Source organism: Lepisma saccharinum, chromosome 23 (assembly GCF_977018435.1).
Source record: "Lepisma saccharinum chromosome 23, izLepSacc3.1, whole genome shotgun sequence".
In the NCBI taxonomy this organism is placed as follows: Eukaryota; Metazoa; Arthropoda; class Insecta; order Zygentoma; family Lepismatidae; genus Lepisma; species Lepisma saccharinum.
In genome coordinates this window covers 48356465-48365804 of record NC_139251.1, presented here as the reverse complement: position 1 = coordinate 48365804, position 9340 = coordinate 48356465, and the positions used below count along the sequence as shown (strand labels likewise).

Below are 9340 nucleotides of genomic sequence, written 5' to 3'. Positions count from 1 at the left end.
ATATATATATATATATATATATATATATATATATATAGTATATATAAGAGACCTCTTTCCAATCATCTGTCATTTTCTCTTATTCCAAACTGCCGTAAACACTTCATATATAGTATTTCTGCCATGAAATTCACATTTATCTTCAAAATCTCTTATCGGATTTGGTCTATTTCAGCTGACTTTCCATTCATTTTTGTTTAAGTGCTAATTTGATTTCCTGAATTGTAGGAGGAAAGCCAAAATTTCTCACCTCAGCTCCCTCTCCAGTTTCTTCAGACTCACTCTCTAGTCCTCTCGTTCTGTCATTATCTCTGATGTTCCTGTTTAATACCTCTTCAAAGTGCTCTTTCCATCTCTTCATTTGCTCTTGTTTACCCGTTAACAGCCTGCCATCCTTATCCTTGACTGATATATTTATCTTAAATTGTCGCTGCGATAGTAAGCGTGTTGTTTGATAAAGCTATTTTAAATCACCCTTACTTGCTACTTCCTCTGCTACTCTTGCTTGATGTTCTATCCAATTGCGTTTATCATTTCGAGCACTCTTCTTCACTTCTCTGTCAATATCTTTATACTGTTTTTGTAGGAAGCTCTTTTGGGTTCTTGTTTTTTGCAGTATTTAATTCTCCTTTCTTCAATTTTCTAGTTTCATCTAGTCTTTCTGATTACTTTCCCTATATCCTAAAATGTTTTCACTTATTTCTATCAAATTGTCTTGGTTTTCTTCCATATTCTCTCTATTGTATCCTCCTCTCTTGCAGAATTTCAAACCTGTTTTTAAGTTCCAATACCAATCTCTTTTTTGTATTTTTGGTATTTTTATCATTTACCTTTTCACATCAAATTTCTTTCCTATTTTTGAAACCTTTTAACATACTGCCATTATACGAAGTTTAAAGACTGCAATTACCAAGTGGTGATCGCTAACAATGTCGACCCCTCTTTTATATCTTACATCCAGAAGGGATCATCTCCATTTACGGGTATTATGCACATGGCCAATTTGATTTTGTGTCACATGACCAGTTGATACCCATGTCACTTTATGGATATATTTGTGGGGAAAAACCGTTCCACGTATGATCAGATAATTTTCGGCTCAAAAGTAAATCAAATTCGTTCAATTCCCCCAGTCCATGTCTACCCATAATATGCTCTCCTCCTTCATTATCTGATCCAATTTTAGCATTAATGTCTTTCATAAGGATGCATATATATATATATATATATATATATATATATATATATATATATATATATATATATATATATATATATACTCTATGAGATCAGAAGTATCCGGACACCCACCTGAAAATAAAGTACCAGTTTGGGCAACCCTCCATCGGGAACACTGGCAGTCAATACAGTGTTGGCCCACCCTTAGCCTTGATGACAGCGTTCACTCTCTCAGGCATACTTTCAATCAGGTGCCGGAAGGTTTCCTGAGGAATAGCAGCCTATTCCTCGCAGAGCGCCAAAATGAGAAGAGGTATTGATGTGAATCTGTGTGGTCTGGCACGAAGTCGGCATTCCAAAACATCCCAGAGATGTTATATGGGATTCAAATCAGGACTCTGCGCAGGCCGGTCCATTAGTGGGACGTTGTTGTCGTCAAACCACTCCCCCACAAGCCCTGCATAATGGACAGGTGCTCGGTCGTGTTGAAAGACACAATGGTCATCCCCGAACTGGTCTTCGACGGTAGGCAGCATGAATTCTGTTAAAATGTCAACGTAAGCTTGTGCCGTGACATTGCCATGTAAAGCAACAAGGGGGCCAAGCCTACTCCAGGAGAAACATGACCACACTGTAACCCCGCCATCTCCGAATTTCACTTTCGGCACTATACAGGCTGGTTGGTAGATATCGTTCACCAGGCATTCGCCACACCCACACCCTAACATCAGATCGCCACATTGTGTACTGTGATTCATCACTCCACACAACATTATTCCACTGTTGTATGGTCCAGTTTCGACGCTCCTTGCACCACACGAGGCGGCATTTGGCATTTGTCTGTGTGATGTTTGACTTATGGGCAGCTGCTCGGCCATGGAAACCAAGTTGCCGCACCTTGCGCCAAACAGTCATGGTGCTTGGAGTAGATCCTGATGCAGTTCGGAATTTCTGTGTGATGGTGGCAATGGATGATTGGCGATAATGCTGTACGACCCTCTTCAACACTCGATGGTCTCTGAAGGTCAACATGGGAGGTCGGCCTGCACGCTTTTGAGTTGTACACATCCCTTCACTATAACAATGGAAACAGTGGACACAGGGATGTTTAAGAGAGTAGAAATCTCACACACAGACTTCCTACACAAGTGGCACCCAACCAACTGACCACGTTGAAAGTCTTGAGAGTTCCTCAGACCATCCCATACTGCTATCTCACACTGTCTGCAGACTACTGAGTTCACTGACTATGTGTTCCACACGGTAGATGGCAGTACTGTGTCGCCCTCTATGATAAACACACATTTCGCGTTCTGTCCGGATACTTTTGATCACATAGAGTATATATATATGCATATATATAATTTGGTTTATGCATATAATTTTTATAAAATAACTGATTTCCTTGTGCCTCCTCATCCGCAAGACTGAATGTTTAATTCTTAAACGTCATTAACTAGATAAAGAAAACCATCCAGCCTAGAATGAAATATTTTATTTAACCAAATTCTCTGACTATGTGAAGGTAATCAAATCAGGAAGAATAATTTAGTTATTATCGAATTAATGGAAAACAAACTGAAAATATCAATATTTTGTCTATTTGCAAAAAATCCTAGTTAAAGGTTAGGTGAAAATATTGATTGGAGTTTACCTACTGTTCATATAAACAATAATCTAACAAACAGAGTATGCAAGTGAATTATCTAACGAAAAAGAAACTGTTCATTAAAATATCTATTTTTCAGGAAAGTATGATTTTTCAAAATATAATGCAGATCAAATGTGGAGATCGATGTTCACTGCCTGTGACTTCTTGTTATTTGATCAAACCATCCAGATTGGTGGAATTTGCGTTGTCCTAGACTGTGCCGATTTTAATTTGTCTCACCTGAAACAAGTGACATTCAAATTCGTGAAAGTGCTATGTCAAGTCTTGCTGGTAAGATTATTTCTCATTATAACACAGTTAAAGTAAATAAGTAATATTTGATTTCAGAAATAAAATGGAACTCTTATGTCATTAGACAGACGTAATATGAATTTGTACAACGTCCAATACGAAGAAAATAGTACGATAGCCAATTGCTTACAGGAATATTAGTTCCATTTTGTCCTATGTGTACATAAACTAAATTTAAATAAACATAAGTAAGGTACTCTTCGTGGCATTACTACATTATGATTTCTCTAAAAGCTGATTATATATTAGGAACAAGGTTATTGTGATTGAATGTAAAGAAACAGAGTGTATTTATAATTGTACTAAAATGTAATATGGGATGCTAACCTCAGAGAAATAATTATATGGACGATAAATTACAGTTTCTATATTTGCCCCATTCATTAAAATAATGATTTACGTAATTAGATTATTACCCCCCTTTTCATGTAAAATGTTTGAGTTAAGATCAATATGGCGGCCAACAACATGGCGGACCACAGCTTGACACACACAACTATTGTTCCCGCCGGGGCCCAACATCTATCTAGCATGACCAAATGTGCCCACCACAGCTCCTTTACATTTTGCAGGGAGTGTTAAGGGGCTTTACGGAACTACGTCCATTCGTGGAACGTTACGAATATTTCCCTCGTATGTTTCGATAAAATTTCACAATAAGTAGTGTAAGTTTACTCTATAATTTTCGGAATTTTCGTATATTGAAAACCTGCCTTAGCGGGGGAGTGCTTATCAGAGCATGCTATTAAGCATGCTCACATGCTACGGATCCCGGGTTCAAATCCCGACTTGGGCATGGGTGTTTGTGAGTCTCCGTTCATCAATTTCATCATATCATCTTGATCTTCACGATGAGCCAAAAGTGGAAGGAAAGCGAAGCAATATGAATCAGATCAATCAATAATTATATTCCTACTGTCCATAATTTAAGGCTTTATATGTTTCTTAATTATAGTAATAATGACAATGTACTGTATAATGCCACTTTAATGAAGATTTGTGCAGATTAATATTTAGTTCTTTGATTTTAGAGCACATATCCCCTCCACGTCAGAGCTATCCATGTAGTGAATACGCCATTCTATTTCTCCACTGCACTTCGGATCATTACACCATTTGTATCGAAGGAAAAGCTGGAGAAGGTGAGTTTATAGTCAGAAAGGTGTGTTGTGTATGTGATCGTTTTCTACAACCGAGCAAAGTATTTCATGTTATGAATCGCTTTGAATTAATAAATTTTAAATTAATTAAGCTCTTATATGTGATCGTCCATTGTTTCGCTCTTTTAACCTTTAAATTTATTATAAGTTTGGAACAATATCGAGTAATGGCACAACTCTTTAAAGCATCACATCACGGTTTCCATCTTCCTTCAGGAATCGGTGCCTTTACTGAATAGGCCATTTAATGTGCGATTTAACCTTTAGTAAGATGTGTTTAATCTCAAGATTAATTTCGGTGTTAAGAAGGATCTGCATAATGTCGAGAGCCAGATAATTTATATTTTTACTCCTTTCTATATATATTGGAAGCTTTAACAATTTGGTCTCTTCTCCTCATTCATGTGCAATTTTTAAAAAATGATCAGGATCCTGAAATTTTATCAATCATCAAGAGCCAAATATTATTTGTTGTAACATAATCATGTTACAGACCCAATTATATTTTGAGTTCGATACCTTGTGGAGGCACATAAAGTTTATGTCAACATAGGATCCGAGCACTTCGGTCACAGAGCTTCTTGAGTCAGTTGTCAACATGGGGTCAATCAGAGTTCCTCCCATAAGTGTTGCCACCTATGAATTGGAACTCTGTCAGCGTCATCAGGCTCTTCAGTCTCATAGCAACAGACATGTTGCAACGGAAAATTACCATCTTAAATGCGATGAAACCTGTAAAACATCCACAGATGTTTATTCGGGGGTGGTCGCTCTGATAAAACATCAATATTCTCAAAATTATTTGAACGGTCTGTGTAAAGCATTGTAATACTTCAAAAACCGAACCTGCTCTGCAACACAAGAAAAATTCTTCATTAAGCAATCAATGTGCCTTTGTTAAGTTATTAAGTTCAGCATGGCACAATATGTTCAATAATGCTGATAGAATAAATCATTAAAGTTCGTTAAATGACAACCACTCTTTACCACAAGAATATAATTATTCTTTAGATGTTTAATATATGTGCAACCACACATGTATGTCTTTCCAGTAACTAATTGCAAGATTTGGCTATTGTGCTTGACTCAATAAAATAAACTTATTGAGCGAGGCAGATTCATAATAACAGTAATAATGATATTTGCCCGTGGCTCAACAGCCCTTGAAGGGCCTTGGCCTGCCTCTCGACTGCCAGTCTCCCTCCCACAATCCTACCTATAGATGTGAAGATATTCAACCGGCAAAAGGGTGACGTGGGGTCAGCACGTGGACTCCCCCCCCCCCACGCCCGTTACTCAATCGTAGCTCCCCAATTTCCTCACGATGGTGGGTTACCACCAGTCCTATACACAGGGCGAGAACCCAGAGACTGAATCCAGGCGGACTCGAACCCATGCCGTCCCGCAGCCAGAGTCCAAAGCACAGGGCCTTAGACCGCACGACCACGGAGGAGGACGAGGCAGATTCATAGGAACCAAAAATAGACAAAATGATAATTTACCTCCAAATGACAAAAATGTATTTACTTGCTTAATTTTTTTTATTTTTTGAAAGGTTTTTAAGAAATCGAGACATAATTTAAGTCCACTTTATGCACAGCAAGGCTAATCTGGACGGTTTAAGGTGGAATCCGAACCAGTATATGCCTTACTGGGTATCGAACCCAAGACCCCTTGACTACAAGGCAACGACGCTACCACTGCGCCATCGCGGAGGCATCGTTTGCTAAGGAGCATACTCAAAATCGGTCTTCACGAAGCGAGAAAAATAATGTGCGACTCAAGAAATCGTACAGTTTGTGAAGATAATTACTTTTTAACATGTTGCGTGTGTCAATAGTATAATAGTTATTTGGTGCGAATAATACTACTTACCCGGAGATATGATAATCTACATAGGCATCCCGCCATCATTATACTTATTAAGCATGTATTGCGCTCTGATTCGGGAATTTGTAACTGCATCAGCAAAAGGCTGAAAAATACCACAAATCCCCGAGGGATGGAAAGGCCACTCCCTCAAAATTCAATTCCACAAAACATGGAAGTGGTCGGTTCCTACATATGTATATGTAGTATATGTAGTAGTTCCGATTTCACGTTAAACTGCAGGTCAAGTGTCGATTCATTTTCGTTTGCAAAAACTGTACTTAAGAAAATACAAAATCAAATACAGCAAATTGTTTTGGTAAAAATTCCAACCATATAATTATAGGCACTGAGTTCTCAAGAGAAGATTGTACATAATATTTAAGACTAATTGCATGCAAGTCATTATTAGGTGCATAGTTAAAATTTAGAGATACGCCTGTAGATATAGTACATACGTAATAGTAATTAACGAAAGCTTACGTTTTGTGGTCGACCAACGTTTCAATAGGAATAATTGTAATATACGTGAGACTGGGATAGTGATGTATTAAAAATCTGTGAATTCTGTCTCTATTTGAAGGTTGTTACTTTGATATGAAATTCTTAAACAATGTTAAAGAACATCATATGTTGACATTTAACATAACTTTTTAATGGAAGCCAAAATAGTACTAGTTCAAACAATAACAACAATATCTCATTAACGTATTTAATTAGTATATCATTCAATTTTACCTTATTGAAGTGATCCCTTACATCATGTATTCACATCTTTTTACTATTACATTTTCTACACTCGCAGTAGGGTATATTGTAATTCACAAATGACTCATTCCATAGAATCCAAAACCAAGGTTCCATTTTTCTTTCATTTAATTGTAGTGGCAATATATTCTCATTAAAACTACGTGATCTTTCTGGTAGTGAACTTAACTTTGAGGCAGAAATTCTGATGTTGGATGTTGCAAATGTTGTGTAAAAGAAATTAACTCAATTTCTAGCATTCTTAAACCTGAAAGTTTATGGCTGCAGCAACACAAGCCTTCCATCTCTCTCTATCCTGGGCAAGATTAATCCATTCTTTTTCATTCTTACCGATTTCCTTTAGGTCCAACTCAGCATTATCCCTCCATCTTAGCCTTTGCCTTCCTACAAGTCTGCTTGAATCAGCCAAAGTTTTCCGTTTTTTAAAAAAATATTTTATGAAGTTTACTTTAGTTTTCCACCCTTCATTTACACCTTTATATAAATCTGTTATTTTAAAATGTTTGCTCATTGTTTCAATTTCTTTAACTTTGCTTATCAAATAATATCCTTTTTTCACTTCTGAATGTGCGGTTAAAGTCTCCCTTTATTCTGTGTTGTTGTGTAGCTGTTCAGGAATCTAGTATTAAAATATGATCCTGATACCCTGTTCTATCTATTATGCACTTCAAGTGGTAACTAAACTTTTTTCCATGTTGAATATACTATTATCTATGATACTACAACATTACAAAGGTATGGGTGTATTCTGGATGTTCTGGCCATTAATGTGGATGTTTTCGGGAGTCACAAACATGATCATTCACAGTATTTTTCTCGATACTACGTGGTTCATATGCAAATCTCCAAATATTTTGTACAAAAAGAATCATATAAGGTTGTCAAGTATTACAGTAAATGCTGAATTGAGATACACATTTTTTATTAAGACATAAGGAAGTGGTCATAAGAAATTCAAAAGGTTGCTATTATTAACAAGGATGACAAAGGAACAAGTGGCTGGTTGTTGCACTAAAATTTAAACCTACAGCAAATTTATCCCACAATAATAAAAATAAAGTATATTTTCAAATTCTTAAACTCTCAGTAAAAATTAAGTTAATATTCAGCAAAAGTTTTATTTTTTATACATGAATTTATTAACTGTATTTAAAAAAATAATTAAACTTTTAATTAATTTTTAATTGTACGGTGGTCACGTATGTGACAGTGGCCAGGTTGGTGACCTGAGACATACAAACAGAAGACATAGTGTTTTCATATTGTTAGGGAAACAAAATTGAATTCAAAGCAGTTTGTGTCGGTCTTCATTTTGCAACTCTTTGAACTTGTCAAGTTTCAAGCTAAGAAATAAAAACTGATATTCTGGAGTTTCATGTGAATAAGTCCATGGAACCCATCATGTGAATCCAAGAAGAAGTTCTTCTCGTTGTAAGAAGACTTCTCATAAGTTTTTCTTAACAAATGTGAATCTGTTGCCCTATTTCTTCCCAGAGTACACTGCGTGATGACGTCAAGTTGAATATAATTCATTGAAGGTAATGTAGCGATTTTGTCTTTCGTTGCTCGTAAATAACTAGGTTTCACTTCTTTTAGATTATTACACCTATTATTAATTTTACTAAATATTATTACGTTTTTTTCTTCTAAATCTCGAAATTGCAAATGATAGCACGGTTGGCACTGTTCTCGTATGCTCACATGGAATTACTTTATTCCAGTTATTCATCCATGGATCAGAGCTGGGCGCCTTGAAGAAGCACATTGAGCCAGCAGACATCCTGCCTGAGGAGTACGGAGGATCCGATCCAGGATTCAGCAATGATTGGCTTCTGGATCGAATGGTCGAAATGGAGGAGGCAATAAAAGGTGTTCAATCCAATTTATATTCATATATATGTTTATTTTATTATTTACTTATAACTCATATATTTATTGAGAAGATATCAGATATCACATTTATAGTGTCATTCCTTGTTTTGTTGAAATTTTATGAATCCATAAAATTATCTTTACAAGATATATGACATATAATATGAAGTATTAAGATCAAGAAGGTTAGTATAAAAATATAATTTATTTATTTACAAACTAGCAGTAAGCGTTGCTTTTCCAGGCAGCAATTACAGCATTCTATGAAATAGTCGTTAGTAAAGTTTTCGTATTTTCATTTATGTGTTAATCCAGTTGATGATTATAAAAGGTCATTTGTAAAAATAGATGAGAAGAAAACAGAGAAACTTCAGTGCGTTAAGCAGGGAAACGTTTTCAAATCACTTAAGAACACTTTCAGCAGGGTTAGGCATAGGCCATGATCATTGAACCTATTGGACTATTTGTCGTTCAAACGATCGGACTTTATGAACCAATTTTAAGGCTATCTATTTATGAATTAAATTAA

General features: G+C 36.1%; 1 long non-coding RNA gene across 1 annotated transcript; it reads left to right on the top strand.

Annotated features, from left to right (window-relative positions):
* Positions 1-3037: 3037 nt before the first annotated feature.
* On the top strand, positions 3038-8739 carry LOC146005374 (uncharacterized). Its single transcript, XR_014444013.1, has 3 exons — positions 3038-3121; positions 4174-4284; positions 8661-8739. It is a non-coding gene; the product is annotated as an uncharacterized LOC146005374 (long non-coding RNA).
* Positions 8740-9340: the final 601 nt, after the last annotated feature.